Genomic DNA, 8,746 nt, shown 5'->3' with positions numbered 1-8,746 from the left:
ACTGATGCTTGGTCCTTTTCCTAGAGATATATGGCTGTCTACTAGAGGTCCTACGCATGTGCTTCTTTGAAAATTTCCCAGATGATGTTAAGTGGAGTCTGGGTGAGAGCCACTTCTTTTTCTTTTTTAAATATTGGTCACTATTCCCTTAGACTGGTTACTATAGTAACTCCTGGGTTCAAAGGTTGAACCTCACCTGGGACGTGTGAGGTGCCCCCCCACACACACACACCCACCCCCGTCCTTATTGTTTTCGAATTACCTTTGGGCTTTCTTCTTCTGCTTCTGGATGAAAGGCCTCCTTCTCTTTATTTTGCAAATACAGACCTTTTCCTGTTCCCAGCTCTCCCGTTCTATGGAAGTATACCATCTGCTGCTCTGCAGCTCTGTGCTTCCTTCATGGTCCCCTTAATTTCCAAAATTTCTAAAATTTCCTAAACCTGTCCTATCTTTCCCCTAACATTCCTGTTTCAATATTGGATTAGGATCCACCCTAATAAGCTCACTTTACCTAAATTAAAGACCCTATCTCCAAATACAATCATATGCTGAGGTACAAAGGATTAGGACTTCAATATGAGTTTTGAGGAGCACAATTCAGCCCATAACAGATACTCAGATTATGCTGAGATTTGAATTTTCTCTTGGTATTTCTTTTTTCTTTTCTCTGCAGCTTCCCCCTCCCACCACCCCCACTGAGCCTCTTACTTATTCTTATGACTTAAAATTCTGTCTGGTGAATAGTTTCTAAGCAATTGTTCCAATTCATTGAGAATTTTTGCCATGTCATCTTAAAATATTTAATATCCTTCAAAACCCAAACCAATACGTTCTCAAGCAAAACTGAAACTGCCGGCGGCAGTCCTGTTTCCTCTTTGGCTCCCTTCCTCATTCTGCTCCCGCCCTGCATCTGTCACGCCCTCAGGAAGAGGCACAGCACTGGGAGACCAGAAAGCGTCACATCTTGGGCTTAATTTCGTTGTGGTTTTTTTTTAAAGATCCTCACAATTATATGTTTCCTAGTCATCAGAGGAGGAGTAAGAAAACAAAGGTTGAAAGCAACTGTTTCTTATATAAAAAGGAAGTTTTCAGGAAAATCCTGGTAAGTTGTTGATTCAAACTTTATTTTATGCTTATGAAGGGACAGCTTTTTTTTAAAAAAAAAACTCCAGCTGTACTTTTTATATAAACACAGGTGTTTGTACTTCTAAAAATACTGAAATTGATTGTAAATATGAATGGAAAAAATACACATCGATATATTTAATTGTTAATTCTCACAGGAAGGTATTTTTCCATTGATTTTTAGAGAGAGTGGAAGGGGGGGAGAGGGAGAAAAAGAGAGAGGGAGAGAGACCAATAGACAGACGTGGATTGGTTGCCTCCTGAATGAGCCCTAGCAGGGATGGGGATTAAACCTGCAACCCACGTATGTGTCTTTGACCCAGAATTGAGCCCACAATCCTTCTATGTGCAGGCTAATGTTCTAATCACTGAGTCACACCAGCCAGGGCTGAAGCTAACTTTTTAAGTGTACTTCAAGTGATGAGTGTGTTCCTGGTTGTGCAGGGAGTGGGAAAGAAGAATTAGAGAAACAATGTAATGAAGTTCAGGAATTTGAGCATAAAAGAATGTAAAGCAACCAGGGGTCACATGAAATTATGCAAAATTCTGTCTTCAGTAACTTAAATGTTCTTAAAAGTTTTATATTCGATATGCTGCAGAGGCTATTTTTCTATGGAAGTGTTTCCTTCAAATCCATCTCATGCAGGAATCTGGTTAAAAACTAACTTGAAAACAACTTCGGGAAATGAAACTTAACTTGTTTGCGGCAGTTTCTCTGCAGTCCTGGGAGAGAGCCAGGCCTCCCAAGTGTCCTTCCCCTACCAACCCAGAGTCCTGCAGAGCAGAACTCCTCAGCGCATAGCTATCTGGGAGCTACTGAGGACCCCCGAGGTGAGAGTGGGTGGGTACCAGCACTTGTCCCTAAGAGCTCTGCTAACTTGGTACTTATCCTGTAATACTAGAGAGAGACAAGTAATCACCCGAGAATGGCATCCTGTTTCTGCTTTGTCAGTAATTACTGTTACTACTACTACTACTAAGATTTATGTTTATGATTGTTTCAAAGCAGGAGGCTAAGGGCTCCTGGAAAACCATGAGTTATGTCAAGTCATTGGCAATATTTTTCCACACCAGTCATAGTAATTTTTATTTTTACTTAGGTCCAACACTATATATGCAGATTCTCTTAAAGTTGACAAATTATTGGAAAAGCATTATTAAATATAATAGCTTCAAATTATTATATGTTCACAACTGTTACCATGTGGGGGGGAAGGAAGTTGAGAAACTTTGGACATTATTATCAGTCCAAGGCCGTTATTAAAGAGTTGAGTATATTATATTGAGATTTTTCATTGTAACAGAAAGAAAGCTCCAGATTTGGAGGAATAAATGTCAGTGACCTTATTTGAGAAGAGGATTTCTATCTCCCTGGTATCTATTAGCAGAATCTGATTAACAGGAAGTGAAATGACACTGTCACCTATCAGATGGCACCAAGTTCCCCTTGTAGCATCCCCTACATTAGATGTAGCACACAATGAGCCACTAGCTGTGTACGAGCCAAAGAGCTATAAGAAAAAGGGATGGACTACGGTGGGAATTTCCTGATGTGCTGCTTCATTTGAGCCCCAGTTGAATATTGTAATAATCACTGGCTAACCCACAGAGAAAATCTGGACTCTGCCCTCTCAATTTTTAGGATATTCAGAGAGAAGGGTAGATGGGTAAACCACTGAAAGAGGACTCTAAGGAAGTCCTGCGGAAAGGGGAAAGCCCTCCCCAAGATCAGTTCCCGGAGCAGGGGCAGCAGATGAAAACAACAGAGGTGCTGAGGCTGTGACACAGGGCACCTAGAGCCGGAAGGGGCCTCTTCTGGGGAAAACAGGTATGAGTCATGCATGGCCTCATGTAGGGACATAACAGAAAACTGATAAGGACACACGACAAGGACTGCAGGAGAAATGTTTATTAATGTTCCTTTCCTTTTGATAAAACTTCCTTTTCATTCTGTGTTACCAGGTGATTGAAGTTAGAGTTAGTTCTGGCCTAAGGGGTAGCACAGAAGAGATTTCTTCAGATTTTTGTCTGGAATTTAAGCCAAATGAAATAAGTGCCCTAGTCCTTTGACTTACAGACATTGCAAACTCAGGGGTTTCCAAATATTTATTATTTTTAACTACTCTAAGAAACTATATTGTTCACTCAACAAATTTTAGTTAAGAAGCTTACTATGTGCTAGGCACTGTAAAATAGTGAACAAGATGTACAAAAGCTCTTGTTCTCATAAAGCTCACAGAATAACGAGCGGGACAGAAAATAGTTAAAAACATGTGGAATATTTGCTTGTGATTAGTGCTAAGTAGATCTTTTTAAAGCCAAAAGAGGAAGAGGAAATGTTGGAAGATGATTTACAGTTTTCTGTAGGCTGGCCAAGCATTGCCTCAGTGAGAAAGTGCCATTTGATAAAAAACCTAAGGGATTTGTGGTGGCTGTGAGCTGTGCAAGTGTCTAAGGACATTCGTGAGGTTCCCAAAGCAGGAGCAGGCACTGCTTGTGTTAAGCAACAAGGAAATCAGGGGGCTGGACCAGATATATAGAGAGAAATAAAAGAAAGAAGGAGTAACAGGATGCCAGGTTATGTAAGGCACCTGTTAGTTCATAATGAGCTTGGCTTCACTCTGAGTCAAATGCAAAGCCATTGGGAGGGATTGAACAGAATGTTGGTCTGTTATTTACATTTGAACAGACTCGCTCAGGCTGCTATTTTGAGCTGTCCCCAAAGGGATCAATAAAAGCAAGAGAGAAACTAGTGAGGGTGCAACTCCTCTAACCCAGGAAGAGAAGATGGGGGCTTGGACCAGGTGGCAGCAGTCAGGTGGTGGTCAGCGGTCAGATGCTGGGCAGGTTTTGAAGATACAGCTTATAGGATTTGCTCCACATTGAACGTAGAATGTAGAAGAAGAGAAAGAAAGAATGCCCGCAACATTTTTGTGACTGCTTATTGATTTTATTAAAAATATTTAATATAGAAGAGATGTGCTAGATGAAGGATGTTCCTTTCGCTATTCTTTCCAATCTTATGTATGTTTGAAAAATTTCAAAGTAGAAAGTTTAGAGGAAAAGATGTCCCATAAACAATTCCTAAGCAACAGTCAAATCACTTGCATTTTAATTTGCTGAGTCATAATTTTTTTTTTGATGTAACAGATTCTCAACAAATATGTCTCAGGACTAGGTCTGTTCTGACTACATCTCTACTTCCTTGTAGGTGCTTTCCGGAACATGACTCTTGCAAACTCAAGAAAAGGCAACTAATCTAACAGCTCTGGATCAAAGAACCTCATGAAGACTTATTTCAAGTTGCCGATATGAAAAGTGGAAGTTTTCAGTGAAGCCCTATGGGCTTTAAAGATATTTTTCATGAACTTTCTTTAAAGGTTATATTTTAAAACTAATTCTAAAAACTAATCAGGACTATGAAAATGAATATACTTTCAAGTGTACATAAGCTGTTTCTAACAAAACAATTCTGAAAGGATGAGAAAGCTCACTGCTTTCATATACATGTTGCTAGATGTAACTTACACTGACTGCAGGATTCTTTTAAATTGAAACATTCCCACAAAGAGAGTGTAGAGTGTTTCTGGAGGTGGACGGCTCTGGTGATGAGGCTCCAAGAGCTAAGTAAAATATAGATCAGAAGATCAGGAATGGAGTAGAAAATTGTAACCAAGAGCAGCTATGCCAAACTCTGTCCTATATAACTCAAGATGATATAAAAAAGTTTACATCTAGTTAAAGATTAAACCCTCCAAAGTTTAATTATTTTACTTAAGGATTTCCTTCATAACTAGCTTGTACAGAGACTATGCATAGAAATACATAATTTTAGAGTGCACTTTGTAAAATGAAACTACCTTGCTTTGCAGTTTCATTTCTGAAGAACATCAGAGCAGGGCGTGGGCCTGCTAGAGACCAACCAAGATTGCAAGAATTTCTTCCTGGAGGTAAGAACATAATAGGGCCCAGACTCTTAGAGATAGACAGGGCTGGGCACCAGTGCTTGCCCTGCTGGTTTGATCCTTCCTGATCACCTGCCCCACCCCACTCCTCGCCCAAGAGAAAATGTAAGTCCTTGGGAAATAGATCCTGAAATTAAGTACACATAAGGAGAACTCTGGGGTTCAAAATATTCCCAAAACAGAGTAAAGGAGATAAGGTGGAGGTCTTCTCCCCAGCTCCAACCAGAACAACACCTTCACCCATTTGAAAAAGCAGAACAAAAACTATAACCAAGACAACTTTCTGCTCTGGAACAACTCCCCTGCACCATGAATGGGAAAACAGGTTGGCTGAAAGGAGACACATTTAATCATGAATTTATTTTCCTGATCACAACTTCCCCCTCCCTTTATTTTATTTTTAAAATATATTTGTATTGATTTCAGAGAGGAAGGGAAAGGGAGAGAGAGAAACATCAATGATGAGAAAGAATCGCCAACCCCACACTGGGGATCAAGCCTGCAACCCAGGCATATGCCCTGACTGGGAATGGAACCATGACCTCCTGGTTCATAAGTCAATGCTCAATCACAGAGCCATGCTGGCCAGGCTGCTCCCCCTTTATTTACACTAAGTAGCTTCTTGACAAATATAAAGGTCCCTCTTGTTTAAAAAACAAGTCAACACTTGAGGATATAAATCCAATCAAATAATGTCACAAAAGGATTTTGTAAGCCTCAGGACAGTGAAGTATACTAAAGTTTTATATAATATTAGTGGCCCAGAGCATGGATTCATGCACATTGAAAAGAAATTAATTAGAAGAAAGATTCATGGGGTAATTATGTTACTGCAAAGAATTACATATCAAAATAGTATATTTAATATAGTATTATAAAATTAAAACACATGTGCAATTGGCGCCAGCAAGAGCTATATATGTATCATGCATGTGCGAGTCAATGTTTATTTTTAAATTGCCAGTGGGCATCATATGTACGGCCGGTCAGTAGGTTGGTCAGACAGACGGATCGTTGGTCACTTAGCCTTTTATATATGTAGATTAACAAGTCATCACCTAAACTAGGTTGAAGACACTGAATATGCCAAGGAATTATGTCAAAGCATTATTAAAACCTTTTTGCCCAAATTATTTTCACCCTGAATTAAATATATGGCTCCAGCCAAATATGGATCTTAGACCATATAAGATGCTCAAAATTGACAGAGTGACAAATTCATGTGAAAGCATTACCAAATATATAATAGCTTCAAATCATTATGTACATTCTCAGCTCCTGTCAAGGGGCGGGGGGGGGAGGGGGCAGCTGAGCAATTTTTTTATGTTATAAAGGGTCTTCATCTTTAAACAATCTGTAAGATAAGTTAAAAAGACCAGTTTGGATAGGACAGATATTATTCACCCTATTTGAGACAGGTGCTTCCATCTCCCTAACCTCCGCCATACTATTTGATCCCATAAGCATGCCTCTATAAGTACATCATGGTATGTTTCGGGAACCTTCTACAGTTCCTAGTTTCATTTCCGTAGATTAACAAGTCATCACCTAAACTAGGTTGAAGACACTGAATATGCCAAGGAATTATGTCAAAGCATTATTAAAACCTTTTTGCCCAAATTATTTTCACCCTGAATTAAATATATGGCTCCAGCCAAATATGGATCTTAGACCATATAAGATGCTCAAAATTGACAGAGTGACAAATTCATGTGAAAGCATTACCAAATATATAATAGCTTCAAATCATTATGTACATTCTCAGCTCCTGTCAAGGGGCGGGGGGGGGAGGGGGCAGCTGAGCAATTTTTTTATGTTATAAAGGGTCTTCATCTTTAAACAATCTGTAAGATAAGTTAAAAAGACCAGTTTGGATAGGACAGATATTATTCACCCTATTTGAGACAGGTGCTTCCATCTCCCGGGGGGGCCAGCCCCAGCACATATCTCTCTCTCTCTCTCTCTCTCTCTCTCTCTCTCTCTCACACACACACACACACACACACACACACACACACACGGTGTCTCTGGGCATGCAGTGGCTGATAAGCAGGAACCCCTTCATGTGCTGCTTCTTGTAGAATGCTGGAGTACCCTGGATAAGATGTGAACACAGTAAGTCTGTGGAGCATGATAAGGCCTACACCAGAGGAGAGTCCATTTGCCCAGAGTAACAAGAGCAGTTAACACAGCAGAGGCCCCTGGAAGTCTGGCTCATAAGGACCTAGGACAGAAAATCCTGTATGAGAAACACGCTCCTTCAGGGACTGTAAATGAGACAGCAAAAACTAATAAGAGGTCCTAGGAAACCGAGGCTCAGGTTGCTGTAATGAGCCTGTGGATGAGGAACATATGTCTACCAACTTTTCTTTTTAAAAAATGAAAACTCCTTTCTCACTCATTATGACCATCTGACTTGGAAGCTGGATTTGGTTCTGATCTAATGATAAAATGAAAAAATTTAAAAACCATAGTGAGATATCACCTCACACCTGTTAGACTGGCTATTATACAAAAGGCAAGAAATAACAAGTGTTGGTGAAAATATAGAGAAAAGGGAGCTCTTAGGCCCTGTTGGTGGGAATGTAAATTGGTACAGCCACCAATAAAAAACATTAAGGAGGTTTCTCAAAAATAGAAAGAATTACCATATGACCCAGCGATTCCACTTCTGGGTATTTATCCAAAGAAAATAAAAATATGGTCTCAAAAAATATCTGCACCCCTATGTTCACTGCAGCATTATTTACAGAAACAACCTAAGTGTCCACTGAGGGATGAATGGATTTAAAAAATGTGGTTGATACATACAATTCAACCATGAGAAAGAAAGAAATCCTGCAACTGGTGACAGCGCGGATAGACCTTGAAAACATGCTAAGTGAAATAAGTAAGACACAAGAGAATAAATACTGTATGATTATCATTTATATGTTGAATTGAAAAAAAAAATTCATAGATACAGAGAATAGATTGGTGATTGCAAAGGCAGGGGATAGGGATGGGTGAAATGAGTAAAGATAGAAAAAAGGAAATTTCCCAAGTCCTTTGTTTTATAGGCAATGCTGATTCATGGGTTTACAAAAATACAGTTCAAGCATTCCACTACTCTAAAAATCTTAATTTCTTCATTCAACAAATATTTACTGAGCACTTACTTTATGTCAGGCACTAGGGGATTCACCACTGAACAAAAGGCAAAAATGTCTTCTCTCCTGGTTGTTATATTCAGAGAATGAGACAGAGACAGAGAATGAGAAGATCATTAAATATAGTACATAAATTCTTTTTTAAAAAATGAAGCAGAGAAGGGTAATGGAAAGCACTAGAGGAAGGACTGAAATTTCAAAAGGGTAGCTAAGAAAGGCTGCACTGAATTTGAATAAAGGGCTCAAGTAAGATTGTGAGCTATGTATCTAGAGCAGCGGTTCTCAACCTGTGACCCCTTTGGCAGTCGAACGACCCTTTCACAGGGGTTGCCTAAGACCATCCTGAATATCAGATATTTACATTACGATTCATAACAGTAGCAACATTACAGTTATGAAGTAGCAATGAAAATAATTTTATGGTTGGTTCACAACATGAGGAACTGTATTTAAAGGGCCAGAAGGTTGAGAACCACTGATCTATAAAATGACTGTGTCATATTTATG

The 8,746-nt window shown here is 39.4% G+C and overlaps 1 protein-coding gene across 3 annotated transcripts in view; it reads left to right on the top strand.

Moving 5' to 3' along the window:
* The first annotated feature begins 888 nt into the window (after nt 1-888).
* SAMD9L (sterile alpha motif domain containing 9-like) overlaps nt 889-8,746 on the top strand; it is a 15,733-nt gene continuing 7,875 nt past the window's right edge. The window contains exons 1-3 of one of the 3 annotated variants that reach the window (XM_015558338.1): nt 889-1,102; nt 4,337-4,505; nt 4,998-5,075. The gene's annotated coding sequence lies outside the window, so the exon portion shown is untranslated. Of the gene's footprint in view, nt 1,103-1,549; nt 1,957-4,336; nt 4,506-4,997; nt 5,076-8,746 lie in introns of those variants that run through there. The other 2 variants (XM_006779210.2, XM_015558339.1) reach the window with 2 other exon arrangements.

The sequence above is a fragment of the Myotis davidii genome, unplaced genomic scaffold (assembly GCF_000327345.1).
Source record: "Myotis davidii unplaced genomic scaffold, ASM32734v1 scaffold187, whole genome shotgun sequence".
NCBI lineage: Eukaryota > Metazoa > Chordata > Mammalia > Chiroptera > Vespertilionidae > Myotis > Myotis davidii.
The sequence above is the reverse complement of the archived record's forward strand: the minus strand, read 5'-3'. Positions and strand labels throughout refer to the sequence as shown.